Raw genomic sequence first — 26608 nt, forward strand, 5'->3', positions numbered from 1 at the left:
GAAACACACAGTTACAGCAGCCAGAGAAACATTAAAGTTAGGAAGTCAATGGTCAAGAGCCCAACTAAAGCAAACACTGACCTCCATAACGGTGACTTCAAAATGTACTATTTTCAATAAAACATCTAAAAGTTTAGTATGAAAGAAATAGTCAAACTGGATTGTAATAAGTGAAGATGCTGAGATCTAGACAGACATGTCAGCAGGGGTTAAATTGGGCCAGTGCCGTCCGGGGCTGAGCCCCGGCACATAGGCTTGCAGGGCTTGACATACGCTTGTCCGGGATTTTTTGATGTGAAAGAGAATTTTACTTGCCTGACCAGATAAATAGCTTGATTAAAATGTCAATAACAACCAAAACACGAGAATGATTGTTTTAGCTAAAGTGGCGATTGATAGTGGATATAGCAATATATGTACATTGGCGGTGATAGCCTAATTGCGCTGTTGAGGCGCACGTAACCTCTTGAGGAGAATTCAAAACAAATGAGCTCTGCTCACGCAGAGAAAATCAGTTATCATGTTGCAATAAAAATTCAATATGTGGGGTTTTTATAGCTAGCTATTTACGACATATGATAAAGTTAAGCATCACACGACCGTGCTGAATTCCTGAATGTCACCTTGATTGAAATTGACACTAATTTCATACAAAAGTTCAGTAAACAAGTAGTTAATATTAATTACTTACGTTTTAAGTGCAATATTGCCTGTTTCTGTTCTATTGTAGCAGCGAAAATAGTTCCAAACAAAGCAGAACCAGCACATCTCGCAGCTACGCTCAGCCGTTTTGAATGATTCAACGTTTTGAACAAACCGGTTGAGTGAAGATTCAATGGCCCAATCATAAACAACTACTTCATTCTTGATTCAGCCTGAATCATTTGAATAAATGACTCAGTGGCTCACCCAATAAGACGGTCACTTGCCACCATCTACTGGCGGTTTAATTTCATGTTTAAAAGTATACATTTCCCACCAACATTTCTTATTTGTATATTCAAAAATGTAGTTGTACTTTTTCAGTGTACATTATTTAATTTGGTAACAGCCCTATAGTGTCTTACTATTTTAACTGATCAAATGTAAGAATTTGAAATAAAAGATTAAACATAAATTGAATTAGATTAGGAGGGAAATGCCTTTTATAAAGGTTAATAAAATACCCCCAGGGTAAATAACATAAATATGCAGATTTAAATATGTCACTGCTGATAAAATACTGATGAGAATGTTGCTTGTTTCAGAATAAATTATATGTACAACACACAAAAAAATCCTATTTTTTTCCAGGCAAGCTACTTTTTTTTGACAAGTAAATGACCAATTTAGTTGTCCAAAGGACAAGCTCAAAACAAGGCTTAATGTCGAACTTTAATGTTAGCATCACTCTTATATTTGATACTGACACAAAGGAGAAGGCACAGGCCTACAGAAAGATTTTATTGTCATCAGATGTAGCTTTGCACACTACCAGCATAGAATGATTTTAGGTTTGGTGTGGGCCGGCCCTAGCCCACTGTGCCCGCAAAAAGCCAGTATAGGCCCTGCAGGGACATGTTTGCAGGGATGTGAATAGCCCCCCACGTTGCTAACATAATTTAACACATTGCTATCTTGATTAGCAGCTGTTAGCAGGTTAGAATGATTTATGTTGGTAGCATGTTAGAGTGTTGTTATGTGGTTGCTAAGGTACTCAGAGTTGTTCCTATGGAGTTGCTTATTGAGTATACCAGAGAAACATTGATCTCATCACAGCTGTGGGTGAAAACACACTGTTAAACAGTTTGAAGAAGACGCTGACCACTGGAGTGGAAACAATGATGAGTGTGAAATGAGACGAAAAATAAACTGATCACGTGGTCGCAAAAATAAATGTGTGAACTTGAGTCATTTCTTCAGTTTATATTCCACTCTGCTCTTATTTTGATCTTTATCTCTCATCACATATACTTGAGCACATTTGTTCACACATGTCGGTTGAATCCACAGATGTTTGGCCTGATCAAGTGTCACTACATTCATCTTTCTGCTGTTAAACTCAGATTCAGTTGGTCGTTTGGTTGAGATCTGTCCACACAAACCACACTCAACCAAACCACAGACGTCAGGTGTGTCGGTCAACAACTCACCACAGCCAAACAACCACAGATGAGTTTAGTGCAGCGATCTGAATGATTTACATCGACTAAACATGCATTTTTGTGCAAATATAATAGCAAGTGATCAATTGACAGTCGATAAGAGAGAAGAACTGTAAGTGTAGAGACACTTTAACATTTAAACACACTGTGGTTTAATACGCTTCTGCTAAAACAGACATTCATAAACAGTTTCAGACGTCACAGATGCCTTCAAGAGCCACAAGTGTCAAAAAGGTGACGATGTTTGTGTGTATTTGCATGTGAATGTGTGTGAGAGAGAGATGAAGTGTGAAAACCAGCAGAAATACAGTGCACTGAAAATTATTTTTAATATTGAGCAATGAAACTTAAACCTCCAGAATATATATATATATATATATATATATATATATATATATATATATGTGTACACCGATCAGGCATAACATTATGATCACTGACAGGTGAAGTGAATAACACTGATCATCTCTTCATCACGGCACCTGTTAGTGGGTGGATATATTAGGCAGCAAGTAAACATTTTGTCCTCAAAGTTGATGTGTTAGAAGCAGAAAAAAGGGCAAGCGTAAGAATTTGAGCAAGTTTGACAAGGGCCAAATTGTGACGGCTAGACAGCTGGGTCAGAGCATCTCCAAAACTGCAGCTCTTGTGGGGTGTTCACAACAACGAGTTTGAGGTGTTGACTTGGCCTCCGAATTCCCCAGATCTCAATCCAATGGAGCATCTGTGGGATGTGCTGAACAAACAAGTCCGATCCATGGAGGCTCCACTTCACAACTTACAGCCCGCAGTGAGCCCAAAGCTGTAGGCCTCGTCTGGGCAAGCCCGCACTGGGCCTGTTTAGGTTTGATGTGGGCTGGCCCTAGCCCACTGTGCCCACAAAATAAAAAATGGTGTTGCTATGCAATTGCTAGTGTATAGCTATGGTATTCTGAGTGACATGTTGCTATGACATGAGTGGCATGTTGCTATGTGGGTGCTAAGGCATTCTGGGTGGTTTCTAGGGTGTCGCTATGTGGTTGCTAAGGCACTCAGGGTGGTTGCTAGGCTGTTGCTATGTGGTTGCCAGGGTATTCATATTAGTTGCTAGTGTGTTCTATGCAGTTGCCAGGATATTCTAGGTGGTTGCTAGGGTGTTGCTTTACAGTTGCTGAGATATTTGGTGTGGTTGCTAAGGTGTTGCTGTGCAGTTGTTAAGGTACTCACAGTGGTTGCTAGGGTGTTGCTATGCGATTGCTAGGGTGTTGTTATGCAGTTTCTAAGGTACTCGGAGTGGTTGCTAGGGTGTTGCTATGCGCTTGCTAGGGTACCTGGGTTGGTATTGCTAAGGTATTCTGAGTGGTTGCTAGGGTGTTGTTATGCAGATGCTAAGGAACTCAGGGTGGTTGTTAAGGTGTTGCTATGCGGTTGCTAGGGTACTCAGGTTGTTTGCTTGGGTGTTGCTATGTGGTTGCTAGGGTATCTAAGGTACTCAGAGTGGTTGCTAAGGTGTTGATATGCAGTCACTAAGGTACTCAGTTCAAGTACTAGGGTGTTGTTAGCATGATTAGCAGGTTGTATTATTATTATTACTATATATTATTTATAACATCTTCAATCTTTCATCATCACACTTTCTTCGTAACTTGAATACGGAAGGCGATCTGGTGGAAGCTAGATATTTTACTTCATAACTTGTTAAATATGGATATATTTTTTTACACAAACACATCTCTTCGCTTCAGAAGGCCTTTATTAACCCCCGGAGCCGAGTGGAGTACATTTATGATGGATGGATGTGGATGGAGACACTTTCTTCAGCTCATACTCGTTGGTCCAGTTCACTGCCATTATAAAGCTCAGATGCGTCAGGATATTTATTAATATTTCTCTGATTGTGTTCATCAGAAAGATAAAAGTTATGCCTACCTAAAGCAATCGTATTTTTTAGCAAACTATTTTAACACGAATATTTCAAAGGACGTGTTGGATTTCTACATGAGAGGTGAGTGAAATAATTGTATCATTGTCTTGTGATTGTGTGAGAAAAAAACGCTAAAACCAGCCTGAGCCGGTTAGCAGGTCTTGGTTTGTTTTTGAACTGGCCTAGCTTGTGTTCAGCTGGTCAGTGGTCACAGCCTGAGCAGTTAAACAAAAAGAGTGGTCAAACCACCTAAAAACCAGCCTGCTAGACCAGCTATGACCAGCCTGGAAGACAGCAACTCATCTGATCCTCCAGACTCTAGCAATCCTGTTCAGCTCCAGCAGAGTTACATTGGGGTCAGTGCATGTGTTCAGTGAGGTTTTGGCAGCCACTAGATGTCGCCCTGGCAGTGTCAGACATCTGAAATTATGTTTATCATTTCTAAAGCACTGAGAACTACAGTGAATAGAAGTTAGTGTGCGTGTTTGGAGATGGGTCTGTGTTCCAGTCAGTAAATTTCAAGTTTTGAAATGAATATGGAAAGTACGTATATAAAGGGTTCTGCAGATGGTTAACTGTTCTAATAGACCAATATTATTATTATGATGCTCTTTATTTTTGTTATATTTTACCTTCACATTTAACACATGTATCATGCTTAAACATTCATTGCCTCAAAAATTAAGATCTGAGAAAAAAAATTACACCCCCTGATAGCACACATTCATCTCAGAGACGTCCATTTACATCTGTGTTTGCTCATCTGCAATACGTCTCTCTAAGCCTAAGACTGCTCTAAGACTAACTGCTTTTTCTAATATGATTATCAGATGCTTTTACACAGCAGATGTTTTCCAGATTTCTAGATCTTTAGCAGACATCTTAGAGAAGTACCTGCATGTGTGCAACAAAACACAAATGATGAAATGACTGTGGTGTCATCAGCCAGTTTTTCCCTCCAGAAGACCCAGATACAGTGCTTCATCTCCCCCTTGTGTCTGAACACGAAATGACATTATTTCAGCACTCTCACTGTAACATGCCAGTTAAAATTTAGATTTGATACTACCATACATCTGCTACCAGCAGAGACAGACTGTCCACACAAACCAGCTAAACCCTAATCTCATGATGAAAACCCTGATAGGTCAGTCTGTTTTTCCTGCAAGGCTGTAAACCTGTGACCCTTGACCCCTCACATGCAATGTCATATTACGCTGACTGGTGAGAATAATACAGACAGAAGTAAATTTGACATAATACAATATATAATACCACATTACTGTAAGTACTAAAGTAGTAAGTGCAAAATATAAAATTAAATAAATACATATCTGTACCAGAACTATAGCACTAGCTTTTTGTTGATTGTCACCATTGCTGAGATTCATACGCAGATTCTTGATGTCAGTGTGAGTCTGAATGACACAGTAGTTCAGGGGTGTCTAAACTCAGTCCTGGAGGGTCACTGTCCTGCAAAGTTTAGCATCAGTTTGCCTCAAAACACCTGCCTGGAGGTTTCTAGTATGCCTAATTAGATCTTGATTAGCTGGTTCAGGCGTGTTTAATTGGGGCTGGAGTTAAACTCTGCAGGACTGTGGCCCTCCAGGACCGAGTTTGGACACCACTGCCATAGTTCAAAACTTACTGTGAGAAAAAAATAAAAAATAAAATGCCATTGAAGATCTCAAATATGAAGTTTATTGCAGCATAGAGGTGGCAAAGTGTATGAAGCATCTTGGGTTCACCGGCGTCAGAATGAACCCAGAACAATCATTGCCATTGTTTTGTCTCAAGATAAACAGCAGTGGTGACATTTTAAGATATGTTTTCAGTTAAAACAGCTCAGACATGCATTTTAGTCTGGGACTAGGTTTAAGCCTTGTCTGTGAAAGGGGTTAAGTAGTAAAAAAATACATTATTGGCATTCATCTTGAGACAAAACAATATCACAGACAAATTTTAAGATGTCAGTGCAAGTTACTTTCAGTTAAAACAGCTCAAACATGCATTTTAGTCATTGGAAAAAGAGCCTGGAAAACTGTGACAACATAAATGCAACCTGCATCTGTAAAATGGAAGTAAATACACATGGAAACTCACCATCGAGGACAGAAACACAGTACTACAGACTGAAACACTACCACAGTTCACTGTTCAGGACTTGAAGCTTTTCAAGGATTGAAGCTACTCTTCTAATGCAAAAAGTATGTCCTTATTCATTAAATTGATACTCTGACGAACTCAGGGATTTCCACCACGAGCAAAGACCGCAAGCTTTCATATAAACCATTATAGGTTGATGTATATCATACCCAGAAGCAGGGCACAAGCTGATGTGACTGAAGTGAGTTGATTCAAAACTTTAACTCCCTCGATCACAATGTCAATGTCAGCAGGTGGTTCATGAAGTTCTCCCCCTTCTTCAGAATAATGAACACCACCACTAAGAGCTGCTCAGGGTCACCGTCACAATCATCTGTTTGGTTATCCTAAAGTCGTGTACATAAAACAAACCAGTTTCATTGCCTTTTGCTAGAATAACTACAAAATAAACAAATTTATACTTTTTCTGAAAAATCAGAATATGCTGACGTTCAACTCACAAGGTACTCGTTGATGAGGTCTTCAGGACTTTCTCTCAGGAAAAAAGGGCCTACAGGACACACTCTTCTCAGGTGAATGTTTTCAGTCTGTGATAAAGCAATTGTGATTATTTTTCTCATTTAAAAAAAAAAAAAAAAAAAAAAATTCAGAATAATCTGTAATAATGAATCAGATTATGTGTAGATATTTGATAGCAAAGGATAGGACAATTTTTTTTACAAAACTAAAATAATTTCTATTTATGACTATCCACATTTGCAATTAAGAAATGCATCTGAATCAGTCAGAGGTTGCATTTATAATTTAGTCTGAAAATAAAACATGCATCAACAAATCATAAATTATCTTTACACCCCAATACATATATTTGAACGCTCTTGATTAAAGGGATTGCTCACACAAAAATGAAAATTTGCTGTTACTCACCTTCAGGCCATCCAGATGTGTCTTTTTTTTCCTTCAGTAGAAATGTAAAGAAGATATTTAACTGATACCTTGACGATTCATACACAGTAATGCAAACCATCACTTTGAGAGAGAGAGAGAGAGAGAGAGAGAGGACACATGTAAAACAAAATTATTACAAAACAGATATTTTTCAGAAAAAACAACACAAAAATCACATGCATTTGGGATGGCATAAAGGTTAATGAACATGAACATCTGGTTTGGATAATTTCAAGTCTAAAGTTTGTTAAAGAGGATAACATGCAAGTCAATAAACTACATGGATTTTACTCAAACATATCCAACATTAGTAATTCATTATCTATTAACAACTATATCAGTTTTTATAGAAATTACTTACCATGTATTGTAAAGTGTCCTCAGTCATCAAAAAACATTGAAAAGCTTTAGGTCCTAATAGGAGAAACATTTTTACAGCATTTATTAGTGGTCGAAAGTTGTTTGTGTGACCGTATGAATGAGGTAAGGGTGGTGATTGACACTCGTGATCACCAATCAGCAGTGAGTGTGCACTATTTCAGGGCTGGTTAGTTTCAGCCTGGGATGCAGCCCCCTTCTATTAAATATAATGATCAATGATATATTTAATGAGGTGGAAAAAGGGATGGGGAGGTCAATATATGCAGACGATGGTGCACTTTGGAGAAGAGGCAGAAATATAACTTACACAGTTAAGAAAGTTCAGCAAGCAGTAAATAAAGTTGAAGAGTGGGCACAGAAGTGGGGCTTTCGAATATCAGTAGAGAAAACACAGGTAATATGTTTTACAAAGAAGAAAAATGTTCAAATTAAGTTGTTTCTTTATGGAAAGCAATTGGAGCAGGTATCAGTAGTAAGGTTTCTTGGTGTTTGGTTAGATGAGAAACTGAACTTTAATATACATGTAAAAAAGTTATTGACTAAATGTAAGAAAGCACTGAATGTTATGAGACTGAATGGGGGGCTAGCCGTAGTTCTCTCAGAAACATATATCTAGCAGTTATTAGGTCTGGTATTGATTATGGATGTATTGCATACGGATCAGCAAGCCGGCATGTACTGGAAAAAACTGACAAGGTGCAGACACAAGCTTTGAGAATATGCTGTGGAGCGTTCAGAACATCACCCAGAGCTGCTCTGCAGGTAGAAATGGGTGAAATGCCCTTAGAAGAAAGACGCATGCAATTAAAAATGACTTATTGGGTATCTTTAAAAGGCCACAGCAGTAAGCATCCAACAAAGGCGATATTTGAAGAATGTTGGGAGCATGAGAGAACAAATATAAAAAGCATTGGGTGGATAGCAGAAGAAATGGCACAAACAATGGATTTAGTAAATAGGAAATACAGTGATGCAGTGCCTATAGCTGTACTCCCTCCGTGGTTATTTAAAATGCCTGCAATAGATCTGTATTTACTAAAAGTAGAAAAATCCAATAGTGGTGTAATAAATGAAGTAAATCAGTATATGGAACGGATGTACTATGATAATGTACAGATTTATACAGATGGTTCAAAAGATCCAGAATCCAATAAGACAGGAGTAGCAATAGTCATACCACAACAAGAAGTAATTATTACAAAAAGAACACCAGACTACTTATCTGTATTTACTACAGAATTGATTGCTATTGTCATAGCTTTACGATGGTTGGAAGAGACTCAGATTAAGAAAGCAGTGGTATGTTCAGATTCAATGGCTGCGTTAAGAAGTATTTAATCGGGTCAATCAAATTGCAGACAAGATATTATTATAGAAATAATGCAACTGCTGTATAGAATACATGATCATGACAGGGTTGTGTCATTTTTATGGGTCCCAGCACATGTTGGAATAGATGGAAACGAAATGGCAGATAAACATGCTAAAAGATCATTGAATAAAAATAATGTAGAAATTGATGTAAAAATCAGTAAAGCAGAAGCAAAGATAATTATAAAGCAAGCTGTTATTAAATCTTGGCAACAAAAATGGGATATGGAGAAGACAGGTAGACATCTATATAAAATCCAAAAGAAAGTAGGATTACAAATTAATGAGACTGGAAGTGACTTTAAAAGAAGAGAAGAAGTAATAATAACACGATTAAGATTAGGACATTCATCTTTAAATGGAAACCTGCATAAAATCAGGAAGCACCCTTCTGGGTTTTGTAGATTTTGTGGTGAAATTGAAACAGTGGAACATTTTATTACAGTGTAGAGCATATAGTAAAGAGAGACAAATGCTAGAAACAAAGATACAAACAGAAGGTGCAAATAATATGACATTAGAACTGATATTAGGCAATAGAAAATTCAGAAGAATGATAATAAAATATATAATAGATACAGGAAACTTCAGGAGAATATAAGTCTTTATATATTTTTTATTTTTTTATTTTTTTATAGATATATATGTGCATGTATGTATGTATATATATATATATATATATATATATATATATGTGTGTGTGTGTGTGTGTATATATACACGTATATATGGATGTAGATATAGATATATAATCATTCCCATTGTCACGTCACACTCCAGTTCAGTTGGTGGCGGTAGTGCACCAAAAGTTGGCTTGCCCACCGCCAATAAACGTCACAAGAAGAAGAAGAAGAAGAAGAAGAAGAAGAAGCCTGGGATGCGTCACGTCCGGATCCTCCCCTTTTTCTGTGGCTACAGTGGTTACAAGTATGTGCTGTTAGCACGTAGCGTTGTGCTAATCTCTTTTTATTACTGCTCGTTGCACTAATGGCTCGTTTGTTGTACCCCAGCCTGTCTTTTTCATCGGTTTGTATGTGTTCCCATCGGATGCTGTATTGGATTTGATTACTGCCCTCCTTTCAGGTGTGAGAAAGTTGTTTTATTGCAAACAATGTCTAGCTTTACGGAGGGGCGGGTGGTTTGAGTAATGTGCAGTGAAGTCCCTGTACTTCAGTTTAACAGCGGGTTATTTGAAGGCTGAACTGAACTTGGGTAAAGTTGGTTTTATATTCGCACATTCGGACTTCCGCGTTTAAGAACGTTCTAATAATGTGCAATAAAGTTAATGTTTGCAGATTCTGAACAGCGACACGATATTTACAACCAACGATTGTAAACCTACAACATTTTTCACAATCGATCAAAATGGGCAAGTATTATTTTAATGGCACACTTACTTGCGAACGTCCACTGAATGTCCAATGTAGTGTACAAAGTTATTGTAGCTTATGCGGAAGTCCGAATGTGCGAATAGAAAACCAAATTTACCCAAGTGTGAAACGATTGTAAAACTGCATCTGCATTTGGTAAGTTTTTGTTTGGGTTTGCTGGGGGGGATTTTCAGCGTGTGATGCGCAATTAGACTTGGGTAAATTTGGTTTTATTTCTGGTATACATCAACCTATACTGGTTTATATTAAATAGTCATAAATTTGAATTCAGCATGTTTTAACTTAAACCTTTTTTTTTTTTTTATTATATTTCAAGTTTCACTTAATTTTGTTGTACATTGTAACAGTCACATTTCCAAATATTTATGACCCACCTTCTGTCAGTCGTACACTACTACCGATCAAATGTTTAAGAACATTGTGCAGTTTTAACTTCCTGTTTGTTTTTGTTTTCTTTAGATGTCTTACAACAAGTGAAGCCTGAGAAAAAGGAGGCCTCAAAGTTTGTATTTGCTGTTTCTGCAAAACTGGCTCCGTTTGTGCTCCTGATCAGCTTGCGGTCTTTGCTCATGGTGAAAATCCCTGAGTTCGTCAGAGTATCAATTTAATGAATAAGGACATACTTTTTGCATTAGAAGAGTAGCTTCAATCCTTGAAAAGCTTCAAGTCCTGAACAGTGAACTGTGGTAGTGTTTCAGTCTGTAGTACTGTGTTTCTGTCCTCGATGGTGAGTTTCCATGTGTATTTACTTCCATTTTACAGATGCAGGTTGCATTTATGTTGTCACAGTTTTCCAGGCTCTTTTTCCAACGACTAAAATGCATGTTTGAGCTGTTTTAACTGAAAGTAACTTGCACTGACATCTTAAAATTTGTCTGTGCTATTGTTTTGTCTCAAGATGAACGCCAATAATGTATTTATTTATTTTTTTACTGCTTAACCCCTTTCACAGATGAGGCTTAAACCTAGTCCCAGACTAAAATGCATGTTTGAGCTGTTTTGACTGAAAACATATCTTAAAATATGTCACCACTGGTGTTTATCTTGAGACAAAACAATGGCAATGATTGTTTTTTTCTAAGCCATGTCTATAAAAGCTACTTAAATAATTGAACTAAGGTCTGATCCTGGCTTAGCCTAAGCCCTGTCTGTGAAACCAGGGGCCTGTACCATGATGGTAGTTGAACAAACTCAGGGTTATAGGATTAGTTTCAAGTTGACAAAACCAAACCACTCCAATCCGGCTTTGTTGGTACCATGATGCTGATCATCAACTTTCTCTGTCAACTCAGGCTTTGATCCTGAGTTTGTGGAGCGCGTGCACATGAATGCGTGACATCAGTGGCGAACAGCCAATCACATGCCTTGCAGCAGAAAGAAACTGTGATCTACTTCTCGCGAGAGAGTCAACGTGATTCAAAACTCTTTTGCTGAAGAAAATGAAGGATTTAAATGCATTTACACTAAAGAAGAAACTTGTCCATGAAAAAGGACAAATAAAAGAAATTATCTTGCTCTATCAGAGCAAGTGAAAACTGTCAAGTGTTTATAGTTTATTATATACAGCAATAGAGACTCAAACATGTAAGGTTATGTAGTCATTTTTAAAGAGTCATCTGTTGATTCTACATTCTGTATATATTAATATTTATTTAAAATAAATGCTTAATAATAACTGTTAAACTAAAATTGCTTGTGTGAAATGGATTAATAATATAGATCATATAATAATTAATTATCTTTAATTTGGAGGAAGAGAAACTGGGGTAGGGACTTTATTGCGTTGGATGTGTCAGTGTCACTTTGCTCACATCTGATTGGTCCAATTTTGGTTTGAGATCTCTTACCCAGAACATAACCTGCCCCGGAGCAGGTTAGCTGTGGAGCGTAAGTTACTATGGTGATGAACACCGCTAAAAGCCAAGTCACTTTCATGGTTCCTAAAACCCAGGATTGGCACAAACTAATCTGAAACTTAACTGGCTAGCCAGCTAATCCGGCTTCATGGTACAGGCCCCAGGTCTATTTGTTTGTCACCATGAAATGCCATTTTTCCAGCCACTTGTTTTTCCTGAATGTGATGTTAATTCCTGTTCAAACAGTGTGTGGTTATAAATACATACATTTGTATGTAAACTGAAGGAAGTTGTGAATTGTTCATTAAAACCATATTAACTGCAGCCCTTACATTGTCTCTGATTGAAATGAGTAGAAATAGACATTTAACTGGCTTAATCTTGCTGTACACAAAGCAAGACTGATTTGATATTGTTTCCATGTTAATTCAATGTTAAATAGGTGATTTAATTAAGGTTGAAAAAACATTAATTTTACAACCATCTTGATCTATTTTTCATCATTGAAATAACATTATTTCAGGGTGCAAACCTGATGAAAAATCAACTTAAATTTCAACATTGATTCAATGATAATTTGGTTAATGCATTAACATTGATTCAAGGTTGGTCTGCTATCTGGGACATGAGCTGTGGTGTTGAAAACTAAAAAAATAAGTTCACTTTACTTTCGTAAAGTTATTCCAACTAAACTTTATAAGTTCAAATAACTACATTGTCAGGTTGAAAGTACTTAAAATTCAACTTAACTGAGTCAATGTAAAAGATAACTCAAAAAGTTAAGTTTTTTTTACAGTGTGAACATTTTTATCTTAGTTGGAATAACTTTACAAAAGTAAAGTGAACTTACTTTTCTAGTGAACTTACGTTTTCAATACCACAGCTCATGTTCATTTAACCTAATCTGACGTATTTTCTAGGTTAAACCAAATAAATAATTCTCTTATTTTTCATTCACATTCAAATTCATTTCTACTGCAAATAATAATTGATCTGATGTCATCCACTGAAACATCAACTGCAAACAATGAAATTTCTCAAGATCTGATCAGAGGATGATAAACAACTCCAAAAACAGCTTTACCAGCTTCACTTATTTATTTATTGAAAATATATATACTGTTTTTAAAGTCACCATTTTGGTGAACAGCAAAAAAAAAGTTAATTGGAAAGTTCAAAGATCAAGAGCACAACTAAAGGAAACACTGTTGTTGTTGTTGTTGTTGTTGTTGTTGTTGTTTTAGCACTGTGTTTAGAAAATGTGATTCTTATGTTAAAGAAAGCCAGAAATCAGATGCTTGTTGCTTATTAATGATATAAACATCATAAAGTGGTTTTGTTCACCGATTACATCTGAAACCTCATCACTGATTGTCAGGGTTTAGTGCCTGTAAACTTTCTACTGATCTTGTGATCTTGCAGCATGTGCTCCAGCAGTGTCATGACAATCTGATCACTTGAATTAAAAAAAATAATAAAAAATGCTTGACAGTAATTTTTGAAGTACAGTATCATTCAGACTCACACTGACATCAAGAATCAGTGTATGAATCTCAGCAATGGTGACAATCAACAAAAAGCTTCATGCTGCAGTGCATTCAATACCAAAGTCAATACCACAGTGAAAAAAAAAAAAAAAAATAGAGCAATTATACTTTTCGAGCAAGAATTTCATTTAGGAAAATGGGGGTAATTCCCCCCTTAGGTTACTCTCATGGGGGCATTTTTATACATATTTTTAAAAAGAAATTACAATTGTCTCACTGAAATGTTTGTTCACTCAATGTATTTGTGTTTTTATGAGATTATTTGTTGCAATAGTCAGTAATAAAATAAGTATGAATAAACACAGAAGCAGCAGCATAAATAAATACAGTAGAATAAAGATACAAATTAAACAGTGCAGTATATTTTTTCAAGTAGGTCTAACAGTAGTATTCAAGTAAAAATACAACAGAAATTGAATAATCAAGTATAAAATAACTCTGCATAGTCATAACTGTATAATTTAAGTAGATGAATCTTTTTTAAAGTTTTTACTTTGTTCTTTGATTATCATTAATAATACAGACCACCAATAATATAATGTAAAACTTTGCAGTGTAAATTTGCAGTGATTAACTGATAAACAGTCAAATATTGGCTGCCAGTAGTTTACTGTAAAATTACTGTGAATTTATATTGCACTTAATAGAAAAATGTATGTGAACTCAATGAGTGATCAAACAGAGATGGCGACAAAGAGGCTAAACTACGGACTGCAGCTTTAAACACTTGCGACTGCATTTTCATTAAATGTCCCGCAATGAAAGTAGCAAAATTCAATGTGGATTTGAAAATGCATTCTGAGCCGATCACGTCTCCTCCCCGCCCTGTCAATCACTGCATCAAGGCGGGGCCAGGTGTTGGAAACATGGCGTCAGCAGAGCTAAGAAGAGCGAGGCATAAACTGGCAGATGAAGCTGAGCAAGAACAGAGAAATGTTAATGTTCCTCAAGATTATGCGTGTCCGTCAGTGATAGAACCAGTGCGTTATTAGAAGCATAGATATTTATGGTTAGGACGACTCGTAGAGAACGCACCTGGTGCTCATGCACCACCGTGAGGTGAGCGCGCTCACTTGTCTGTAGAAGTGCTGAGCCGTGCACTTATTTGTATGGCCAAAAATGACGGAGTATTTTAAGTTGTTTCCGCTGTCATGAGGGAAAAAATCCAGGATAACATGCCAGTGCGTTCATCGGGCTCAGAGGGTTAAATCTGATTAAACCTGGGTAATTTCAGAGAGTCTGCGTAAACTAGGTTTTATTAACATACATTTTTCAGTTATCATCTATCAAAGTAACAGTTTCTCTTCAGATTTTTGGATAAAATCTCGGTTTATCCCAGTTAATTTACCAGAAGTGGTTTGCTCTGATGATGATCGGTTCTCATAATATGGCCAATCATGTAAGTCGATTGCGCATACAAACATAGAATAATGCACTGCATTTTTTTTAAATATATTTTTTATTGTGCTATATGTTTTTGTTCTGAATCTTGTATCACTTTATAGGCTATTGAGTGAATAAATTAGAAATCCCTTTCATTTTCCTAAAAAAAAAATAACCAATTTGAACTGGAATGCCGTCCCCCCCTTAAAATTCACTCCCCGGACTCCATCCCCCCGTGTTACCCCCATTTCCAGCCCTGTGTAGACTTTTCGTCTAAAGTGCTGCAAAAAAACAGCGTTTTCTGGACACCAGGCGTTTAGTTAATGGCAAATAATGACCCATTTGGCCTTCCATATTTAGCTGGAGTGATTGCAGGTACCAGACGGACTTCACGGAGGCGATTGGCATTTCACAGCTTGCACTTTATTCCCCATGAAACTCACGCAACTAGTGTCCGTCACAAACATTCTACCATACACAGCGTTACTAAAACAAAATAACTTGAAATGAGCAACAGACAACAGAAATAACCTGCATACATGGGGTGCTCTAGGCGCACATACAATGCAGACAGTTCAACAGGGAGCGCGCAGCTCTTAAAACTCTTTACACATTATTTCTACTCGTTACAGACCGTAATGTAGTAGTCCTGAGTAATGCTGGTCCATCCATCAAATGTAATTGCTGCACTGTTGATGTTTTTCAGATCATCAATAACATTCTGCTTTTTTTTAATGTCATACCAAGCAGGAAAAAGCTGGTTGGCTAAACTGACGCAACGTCAGTTCTGTTTTTTTCATAAGGTGAATACAGAAGGCGGTCTGGCGGAAGCTAGATATTTACTTTATAACTTGTTAATATGGATATTTTTTAGACAAATGCATCGCTTCGCTTCAGAAGGCCTTTATTAACCCCCAGAGCCGTGTGGAGTACACGTTTATGATGGATGGATGCACTTTCTTCAGCTCATTCTCGTTGGTCTCGCTCACTGCCGTTATAAAGCTTGGATGCGTCAGGATATTTATAAATATATCTCCGATTGTGTTCATCAGAAAGAAGAAAGTCATAGGATGGCTTGAGGGTGAGTAAAGCTTGGGGTAATTTTCATTTGAAAGTGAACTAATCCTTTAAGACATGTTAGCGACTTATATGGGGAAGAACGCTTGATTGCGGTGCTGTTGACTGTTTTAGCAGGCTATACTGCCATCTAGTGGTAGCAGGTTTTCTTAGACAGCTGTGTGTGGATTGTGCAAGGCTAAACCGGCGAAATGAAAGTCTCAAAATCCAAATGAATCATAGGATCGACTCAGAAACAAGTCAATGAATGCACGCGTGTCACCGGATCCGCAAATACAGATCTTCTTTGTTGCATGCGCATCTCAGGGGCGAAGCGCCGAATCTTGGGCCCTCTGCAAAGACAGTGTGTGGCTTTTGCCAGCATCCCATGATCCACGCAACTTATCCCTTTTTAAAAAAATAAATAATAGTGTACAACTATACACAGACATCTGGAGTCTAGAAATTGGTTTAATAAGCTGTTAAAATAAAGACCTTAGTGTAACCCAATTTATGTGTGTAAGAAAAGAAAAAAAAACCCCCTTTAATTCTCTCTCTCTCTCTCTCTCTCTCTCTCTCTCTCTCTCTCTAAGCCAATCAAAATGTTGTATTGCCTTTGTCCCGCCTTGCTGCATTGTTCATTGGTTGAATCAGCTCAGTGCTGATCCATGTACAAAACCGATCAAACCAGGTGTAGAGAGTGAGAGCACATCTTACTGCTGATCGGAAAAAGTTATATAGTAGAGAGATCGCAGTGGAACAGCATCAGTTTCATTAATCAGGTTTCCTGCGTATCTTGGTGAGTTCTGTCAATTATTTTGTCATATTTATTTTGATCTGAGCCTACGAGGCTAAACCATGTGCTATGTTACTGCACAACATGGGCTATTGCATCATAATCATTCAAAATCATAACGACTACTCTAATTTCAGTGAAATGTTTGTCTTTTTTATATCGTCTTGTTCTATATGATGTTCTATAATGTTTACTATTTGTAATATTGGGATTTAAGTATGCATTTATGCAGGCCAAATAGGCCAAATGCTCTAAATGAGGATGCAAGACAAATTTTCTAGTTTTTGCAAGTGTATATTGAAAATAATACACATTGAGTGTTATTTCCTATTTCTTTTGTACTGTGTAATCTATAGTACAATGTTTGCAGTTAGGATGATGTTGTTTGATTATTTTATCAGAACAATTCATTGAAATGCATCAGTATTTCATTGATGTTTTCACATACAGTGTTCATATATGTAACATATGGAAGTTATTTTCATAGAAATGATCATCATTAGGCCTAATTGATGTTAATGTTTAAACAAATGTTTTACGGTCATCTGTTTTGTAAATTCAGGTCGGGTCTTTTAGTAACGAGGGGATTCTGTTCGTTGATCGGTGAGGAGTGTGAAACCTTAGATGGCGAGCCAACCAACTGGATCTTCTGGAGTCTCTGTGAGCTTGAACTTCAAATCCTGAGAAACATTATGTGGTAGGACTGTTCCCAACAAAGAATCTTACATACATTGGAGGACATTGTTTGGTTTTGGCCATTTTCGAAAGACTGCCGAACTGGTCGTTCGAATACACATACACTGATAAACACACACACCAATATTAGTTTAAAAAGGGGGCTTTCTTTCATTTTATTTGTACGCCAGCTACCTTCTATTTTTACTTTGTACAATATCATTTTCCTACTAAAGTTACATTGAAACTGTTACAGTGAATCCGTCCATTCATTTGTGTTGCAATGTCTGAACCTCTTACGAACCTAGAGTTGTGTATTTACCTATAGATGGGTTACATTAGCAATATGTCTGCATTGTATTTTAGAGGCTAAAAAAAGATGAAAGTTCTCAGTTGGCATATACAGGTGCTGGTCATATAATTAGAATATCATCAAAAAGTTCATTTTTTTATTATAAATTATTTTTAAAAATGAAACTTTCATATATTCTAGATTCCCTACATGTAAAGTAAAACATTTCAAAAGTTTTTTTTTTTAATTTTTATGATTAGAGCGTACAGCTCATGAAAGTCCAAAATCCAGTATTTCAAAATATTAGAATATTTCCTAAGATCAATCAAAAAATGGATTTGCAAAACAGAAAAGTTCAAGTTCTTTAAAGTATGTTCTTTTGTGCACTCAATACTTGATCGGCAGGACATATTACAGCAAATGACTTGCTCCTAGCACAAATTACTGCATCAGTGAAGTGTGGCATGGAAGTGATCAGCCTGTGGCACTGCTGAGGCACTATTGAGCCTTCAGATCATCTGTATATTGTTGGATCGACTGTTTCTCATCTTTCTCTTGAAAATATCCCATAGATTCAGGTCAGGCATATTGGCTGGCCAATAAAGCACAGTAATATCATGGTCAGCAAACCACTTGGAAGTGGTTTTTGCACTGTGGGCAGGTGCTAAAGTCCTGCTGGAAAAGGAAATCAGCATCTCCATAAAGCTTGTCAGCAGATGGAAGCATAAAGTGCTTCAAAATCTCCTGGAAGATGGCTGCATTGACTTTGCACTTGATAAAACACAATGGACCAACACCAGCAGACGTCACGGCCCCCCCCAAATCATTATTGACTTCAGAAACTTCACACTAGACTTCAAGCAGCTTGGATTCTGTGCCTCTCCAGTCTTCCTTCAGACTCTGGGACCATGATTTCAACATGAAATGCAAAATTTACTTTTATCTGAAAAGAGGACTTTCGACCACTGTTCACTGTCCAGTTCTTTTTCTCCTTAGCCCAGGTAAGATGCTTCTGACATTGTCTCTGGTTCAGAAGTGGCTTGGTAGTCCTTTTCCTGAAGATGTCTGATTGTGGTGACTCTTGATGCGCTGACTCCGGCTTCATTCTACTCATTGTGAAGCTCTCCCAAGTGTTTGAATCGGCTTTACTTGACAGTATTCTCAAGCTTGCGGTCATCCCTGTTGCTTGTGCACCTTTGCCTACCCAATTTCTTCCTTCCAGTCAACTTTGCATTTAATATGCTTTGATATTTCACTCTATAAACAGCCACCCCATTCAGTAATGACCTTCTGTGACTTACTCTCTTTGTGGAGGGTGTCAATGATTGTCTCCTGGACCATTGCCAAGTCAGCAGTCTTCCCCATTAGTGTGGTTTCAAAAAACAAAAGATACCCGGATTTTATACTGTAGGGATGGTCATTTAATGAAACTCAAATGTAAATATTCTAATATTTTGAGATACTGGATTTTGGACTTTCATTAGCTGTACGCTCTAATCAACAAATTTACAAAAAAAAACTTTTGAAATGTTTTACTTTACATGTAGGGAATCTAGAATATATGAAAGTTTCATTTTTTAAAATAATTTACAATAAAAAAATGAACTTTTTCACGATATTCTAATTATATGACCAGCACCTGTACATAGATAAGCATATCTATGTTTCTCTCTATTTGTAGACTATTTGTCTTAATGTGATGAACACCACGGACATGATTTTGTAGTTTTTTCCAGCTTTCTGCATCTCTATAATGTGTCTTTAGGTCCTGTGAATATTGTCCGGATAGACGATGGTTCACACTAACCAATCTATTTTCAGAAGAACAGATTTTGACAGATTTGACATGTACAACCCACACTTATCTCATTTCCTTAAAAAGGGACCTTTTGGAGAAGCTGAATTACTACTGTGAATGATTACTCAATGTCTTCAGTACACTTAAAAGTAAGGGAGATATGACTGAAAGGTGAGAATCTGTAAAATAAACAGCATAAGGGGCCGTTCACATATCGCGTCTTTCCCGCACGCAAGTCAGTTATTTCAAATGTAGCCGCACGCACGGCAGGCGCGCTCATAATGGAAGCGACGCGCACGCGGTGCGTTTTCCAGGCGCATCGAGATGAAAAATTCTCAACTTTTCAGAATGCCGCAAGCACACCGCAGGTCATGTGACAAGAACCAACCGATCAGCTTCCGCCTTTCCGTAACAAAACATCGAAATCTCAGCCAAACAGCTGATTATAGCTGTATAGGGTGTTTTTTATATCTCATCTCCATAATTATATCTAGTAGTAAAGCTAATGCAAGGGATAGAAATCAATTTATCCTTTGCTGAAAGGATACTGCTCCTACGACCTGCTCCTCGTGGAGAGCGCAGTTCATGGTTGCATAGCAACGACAGACGCCACGGGAGCGCAAGCGCTTTGGAAAGAAGGAGAAATCGGTGCGGCCGCGCTTTCCACGCGTTTTTAGACGCGATATGTGAACGGCCTCTAAAGGTTATGTACAAAACTGTTTGCACTTATTTCCATCATATATACCACAAATAGTTAAGTACAAACACTTTAACTTTCTGTTTTGCCATGTGATTTCAAGGAACTGCTATGATGTGATTTCAAAGAAATCCTGTGTCACGTGATTTCAAAGTGTCCTGGATATATAAATACCAGCAAAGAGCTTTATTTGGTATTTGGACCTCTAGAGGTGGACAGAAGATACAGAAATCAACGCTCAGGTTTGTCTTTTTATCACTTTAATTTCAACTGTTATGTATTACACTTTTACTAATTGTAATTATTTTCATTTTTAATTATTTGAATATATTATTTTATGTTCTTGATTCTTATGTTCTTGGTTACTCTTGGTGCATATTGACAGACTTCGAAAAGACATGACACACAATTGGCATTCATAGCAAAAGCATCCAGTGGGACTGATGGTAGCCTAAACATGAGCTCGCATATTGATGCATGAGCAATTTTCGGATTTGCATATGAAGGAGAGTCACTTGTAATCAACCCTGCAGATATTAACTCGGTTTGCTCTAGGGCTGTCAACGAATATTCTAAATTCGAATATATATTCGAATAGTTTTAAAAAAACGAATTTCGAAGGTGAAAATTAATATTCGAATAAAAAAAAAATGTGGAAAAAACCGCCCGCGGTAGTAGAGGCGTAGCTGTCTGCTTTGCGAGTGGGCGCGCTAGCGCGCCTGAGGGTTCAGAGACAGGTCACAGGAGTCGCACTGTCTGGCACAGCGTCACACTGATGAAAGTTAACGCTTCTTGCATGGAAGATGGCAGAAAGTGCAGAGCCCAACTCGACCGCAGCAGAGAAAGCGATTTTAACCCCCCAAAATCTAAAAAGCCATGTCTGGAAGTACTTTGGATTTTGGTCGGTAGGAGGTAAAATTGTTGAGCCGCGAGATAAACAGACTCCAGCTAAACAGTCACATCTTGACACTTACTTTGCATCGCCCGCCACAAGCTCTTTGTCTGCAACACGACAAGAGGCCAGGCAGGTGCAGGTGGCTATACTGGAGGAGATGAAACAAGCGAATGTGGCAGGAGGCACAGGCAGTGAGGCTGCTGCTGGACAACCCCATGATCAGCAAACCGCTGAGAAAACTGCGTTATCTGCTATGGGCTGTCTCTTCGGAGACACGTATTACACGGACAGCCCAGACTAGGACATCAGTCTGCTGCTTCAAAAAGAGATGTTGATGTATGAACAAGAGTCTCCAATACCTGCTTAACAAAATCCTCTCATGTGGTGGAAAGCTTTGGGAGCTGGGAGATACCCTCACGTCGCCCAGATGGCAAAGAAATATCTTTCCATCCCCGGATCCTCAGTGCGCTCTGAACGCGTCTTTTCCTCCGCTGGGAATATAGTAAATAAAAAGAGATCAGCACTGGCCCCTTCAAATGTGGACTATCTTGTGTTTTTGGCAAATAACCTGTAGGCCTTCAGGCCTAAGACCCGACGGTGACAGTGCACTAAAAAGACAATGGAATAAATTGCAGTCAGTTTTTTTTTTTTTTTTTTCCTTTTTTTTTTTTTTTTTTTTTTTTTTTTTTTTATACAAGCACCAAGAATATAAGTAGCCTTTTTCGTGTTTAATAGCACTTTATTTTTTATGAACCTCAGGGTAAAAGTTATTTGTTTTCACATTTCTCGGAATTGTGTGCCTCATTTTATTTAATGTTAAACAGAAACATTACTTAAGTGTAGGCTACTGTACTGACTGAATAGATATTGCATGAATAAAGGATAAACGCACTGCTTCCACTGGTTTGATTATTTACCGTTTCATGTTAAGGAAAAGTTCCATGTTTACCACAGCACAGCTCGCTTGGAGCGTTCAATATGCTGTAAAACTTCAATTAATATTAATAATATTTGTTTCAATCACTGAATGAAGCCTGCTATATTTGGGACAAGAGTCGCGACCTTAAATTGCTTGCACAAAACTCTTGATCAGCACTCAAAATTTGTTTGTTCATTTAAACCGTTAGGGTGCGAGAGAGTGAGGTCTGCGGTCTTGGCCATTAGTTGATTTACTTGTTTTTGTGTAGGTAATACGTTGTCAAATATGTTTAAACTTAAATAGACTACCTATACAAGTAGTTATGTCTCTTTGTATTCATTTGTCCTGTTATTGACGTAATGCGCGTCATTGACAAAATGCGCAACCAGATGTTCGAATAGTTCGAATATTCGTGTTTTTTTTTAGAGGGGATGTTCGAATAGTTCGAATATTCGTGTTTTTTTTAGAGGGAATATTCGAATGTCATTTTTGAGCAATTTTGACAGCCCTAGTTTGCTCAGTAAGTGTAAAAGCAGATTGGCAGATGAGTTGACTGACCATGTATCCGCAAACTGGAGTGGCAGTAAAACTGCAGGAGAGTCAGAAGAAGAACGTGCTTGTCCAAAGAGTAGTTAAGAATTGAAATCTTTACATATCTAATATAGCCTACTAAAGCAAACTGTTCATTTGAGTTGCGTATTCTGGCGGGTGTAAAATGTGTTTAAATCTTGCAGAAAGAGTAATTGCGTAGCCAAATCAATGTACTATATTTAAGTTTATAGTTTATAGCTTCAGACATGCCCTCCGTCAATCGTTGACGCCCCGTGCGAATGCAGCGTCAACTTTTCAAGCGCCAACACAGGCGTCAGCCAATCAGATCACAGTCACTAGCCAGTTGCGTTCATGCAACACCGGAAAATAATGTAATTGGCTGTTGTACTATGACGGTGACGTCAGCTCAAGCTTCAGACACGCCCTCCATCAAGCATTCATGCCGATGCCCTGTGTGAATGCAGCGTTAGTCACATAGTGATGTCACTATGCTATGTGCTTATCTTCACTGAGAGATGCACCGATGCATCGGCCGCCGATATTTATTGGCCGGTTTTTGATCAATTTACAACCATATTAATTAAGGCACTGGGCTGTATAATGTCTGTTGCATAATCCAAGATTAATCCTAATATTCCCGCTCTGCTGCTGTCTGCGTTTTAATGTTAATCAAACAACAAATGGCAAAAAGGATTAATATGTATAGGGCCCTATGATTTCTGCAACGCGGAAAACGCATATGGAATCGGGGAATCCAGTCATAAAAACTGAATTTACTGTATAATGCTGAATTTCACGAAATTTGTCGTAGTACTTAAATTACTTTAATTATTAAATAGATTAGTGTCTGTGAATATTAAGCTGCAAAAAAGACTATTTAAAAATGAATCCTACATGTTCTACGTGTCTCTGTGAATGAATGGCGCAGACACATGGTTTCATTTAGCCTACCTCACACACACACACACACACACACACACTGAAGCACACGTGACACTTGCAATGTTTTTCAGCCTCTGCCGCCTCACTATATGAGGATATGAATACATGAACATCTCCAAAACTGCTCTGAGAGAATTTTACCATTTCATTTGAGAAAATCTACAGTCATATCACAAACACACAGAAACTCAAGTCTTCATGGCAACCTGTCAAAATAAAAGTTCAGTTTAATTTGTAGTAATTGTGACAGAAATATTTTACTGCTGTACAGTAGAATTTAGCTATGTCGCAAAGTAATAATAATATATAAATTTAATTTATATGGTGAAGTATATGCAGTGTTATTTTACATTTGTTTACTTTATGTATCTGAAAACTGGAGATGGTCCTCACTGCAGAACACGAGATCTAGATCCAACTCCTCCCACTGCATATATCCCTAAACCTACCCGTCTCCACCCCCTGGATCTAAACCTACCTGTCTCCGCCCCCTGGATCTAAACCTACCTATCTTCACCCCCTGGATCTGGATTCAACTCCTGCCACTTTACATATCTTTAAATCTACCCGTCTCTGCCCTGTGGATCTAAACCTACCTGTCTCCGCCCCCTGGATCTCGTGTGTTCTGCAGTGAGGGGCTACTGGGAAACTTAACTTCACTGCTTATTTCATTTGTAGGCTAAATTTTTTCTGTTGTATTTATGCTGAATGTTAAATGGATCCAAACCTTTGATGATGCAGCAATAAACTAGCTACAGGGGTATAACTTAATGCATCGACAGACAGACAGACACAGACAGATAGATAGACGATAGATAGATAGACAGACAGTTAGTCAGACAGACAGATAGATAGAACTATAGACAGACAGATAGATAGAACTATAGACAGACAGATAGTTAGTCAGACAGATAGATAGAACTATAGACAGACAGATAGTTAGTCAGACAGATAGATAGAACTATAGACACAGATAGTTAGTCAGACAGATAGATAGATAGAACTATAGACAGACAGAGACAGACAGATAATCAGATAGATAGATATAGTCAGTCAGACAGACAGAACTATAAATAGACAGACACAGACAGATAGTCAGACAGACGATAGATAGATAGATAGATGGATAGATAGAACTATAGACAGACAGATAGTCAGACAGATAGATAGATAGAACTATAGACAGATAGACAAACAGATAGATAGAACTATAGACAGACAGAGACAGACAGATAATCAGACAGATAGATAGATATAGTCAGTCAGACAGATAGACAGAACTATAGATAGACAGACACAGACAGACAGATAGTCAGACAGACAATAGATAGATGGATGGATAGATGGATAGATAGATAGATAGATAGATAGATGGATAGATAGAACTATAGATGGATAGATAGAACTATAGATGGATAGATAGAACTATAGATAGACAGACAGACAGACAGACAGACAGACCGATAGATAGATAGACACAGACAGACAGATAGATATAGTCAGACAGACAGATAGAACTATAGATAGATAGATAGACACAGACAGACAGATAGATAGATAGAACTATAGTCAGATAGATAGATAGACACAGACAGACAGATAGATATAGTCAGACAGACAGATAGAACTATAGATAGATAGATAGACACAGACAGACAGATAGATAGATAGAACTATAGTCAGATAGATAGATAGACACAGACAGACAGATAGATATAGTCAGACAGACAGATAGAACTATAGATAGATAGATATAGACACAGACCGATAGATAGATAGATAGACAGATAGATAGATAGAACTATAGACAGACAGATAGATAGATAGATAGAACTATAGACAGACAGACAGATAGATATAGTCAGACAGACAGACAGATAGATAGAACTATAGACAGACAGACAGACAGATAGATATAGTCAGACAGACAGATAGATAGAACTATAGATAGACACAGACAGATAGATAGATAGAACTATAGACAGATAGACAGACAGATAGATAGATAGATAGATAGACACAGACAGACAGATATAGTCAGATAGAACTATAGCTAGATAGATAGATAGATAGATATAGACAGACAGACCGACAGACAGACAGACAGACAGACAGACAGATAGATAGATAGATAGAACTATAGTCAGATAGATAGACAGACACAGACAGACAGACAGATAGATAGTCAGACAGACCGATAGATAGATAGATAGATAGACAGACACAGACAGACAGATATAGTCAGACAGACAGATAGACCTATAGATAGATAGATAGATAGATATAGACAGAGAGACAGACCAATAGATAGACAGACAGATAGATAGACAGATAAATATATAGATAGAACTATAGTCAGATAGATAGATAGACAGACAGACAGACAGACAGATAGATAGATAGATAGATAGATAGATAGATAGATAGATAGATAGACAGACACAGACAGACATAGTCAGACAGACAGATAGAACTATAGATAGATAGATAGATAGATAGATATAGACAGAGAGACAGACCAATAGATAGACAGACAGATAGATAGACAGATAAATATATAGATAGAACTATAGTCAGATAGATAGATAGATGTAAACAGACAGACAGACCGATAGATAGATAGATAGATAGATAGATAGACAGACAGATAGATAGATAGATAGATAGACAGACACAGACAGATATAGTCAGACAGACAGATAGAACTATAGATAGATAGATAGATATAGACAGACAGACAGACAGACAGACAGATAGATAGATAGATAGATAGAACTATAGTCAGATAGATAGACAGACACAGACAGACAGATAGATATAGTCAGACAGATAGAACTATTGATAGATAGATATAGACAGACAGAGAGACATACCGATAGATAGACAGACAGACAGATAGATAGATAGATAGATAGATACAGACAGACAGACAGACAGATAAATATATAGATAGAAC

At 37.5% G+C, this 26608-nt stretch overlaps 2 protein-coding genes and 1 long non-coding RNA gene across 65 annotated transcripts in view; 1 reads left to right on the forward strand and 2 right to left on the reverse strand.

Annotated features, from left to right (window-relative positions):
• Positions 1-26608, reverse strand: part of LOC127509830 (uncharacterized) — a 502366-nt gene that overhangs the window by 367849 nt on the left and 107909 nt on the right. The gene's annotated exons all lie outside the window — the stretch shown is intronic.
• LOC127509908 (60 kDa lysophospholipase-like) overlaps positions 1-26608 on the forward strand; it is a 390873-nt gene that overhangs the window by 326408 nt on the left and 37857 nt on the right. For 8 of the 21 annotated variants that reach the window (XM_051889246.1, XM_051889251.1, XM_051889257.1 and 5 more), the window contains one exon: positions 20448-20586. The exons of 4 other annotated variants lie outside the window; for them this stretch is intronic. The gene's annotated coding sequence lies outside the window, so the exon portion shown is untranslated. Of the gene's footprint in view, positions 1-15831; positions 16112-16745; positions 16886-17444; positions 17580-19614; positions 19819-20447; positions 20587-26608 lie in introns of those variants that run through there. 9 more of the 21 variants (XR_007929393.1, XM_051889239.1, XM_051889244.1 and 6 more) reach the window with 7 other exon arrangements.
• LOC127510095 (uncharacterized) lies at positions 5736-7934 on the reverse strand. The gene is made up of 4 exons (XR_007929479.1): positions 7463-7934; positions 7081-7182; positions 6654-6740; positions 5736-6539 (listed from the first exon to the last, which is right to left on the reverse strand). It is a non-coding gene; the product is annotated as an uncharacterized LOC127510095 (long non-coding RNA).

This window comes from Ctenopharyngodon idella, chromosome 3 (assembly GCF_019924925.1).
Source record: "Ctenopharyngodon idella isolate HZGC_01 chromosome 3, HZGC01, whole genome shotgun sequence".
NCBI lineage: Eukaryota > Metazoa > Chordata > Actinopteri > Cypriniformes > Xenocyprididae > Ctenopharyngodon > Ctenopharyngodon idella.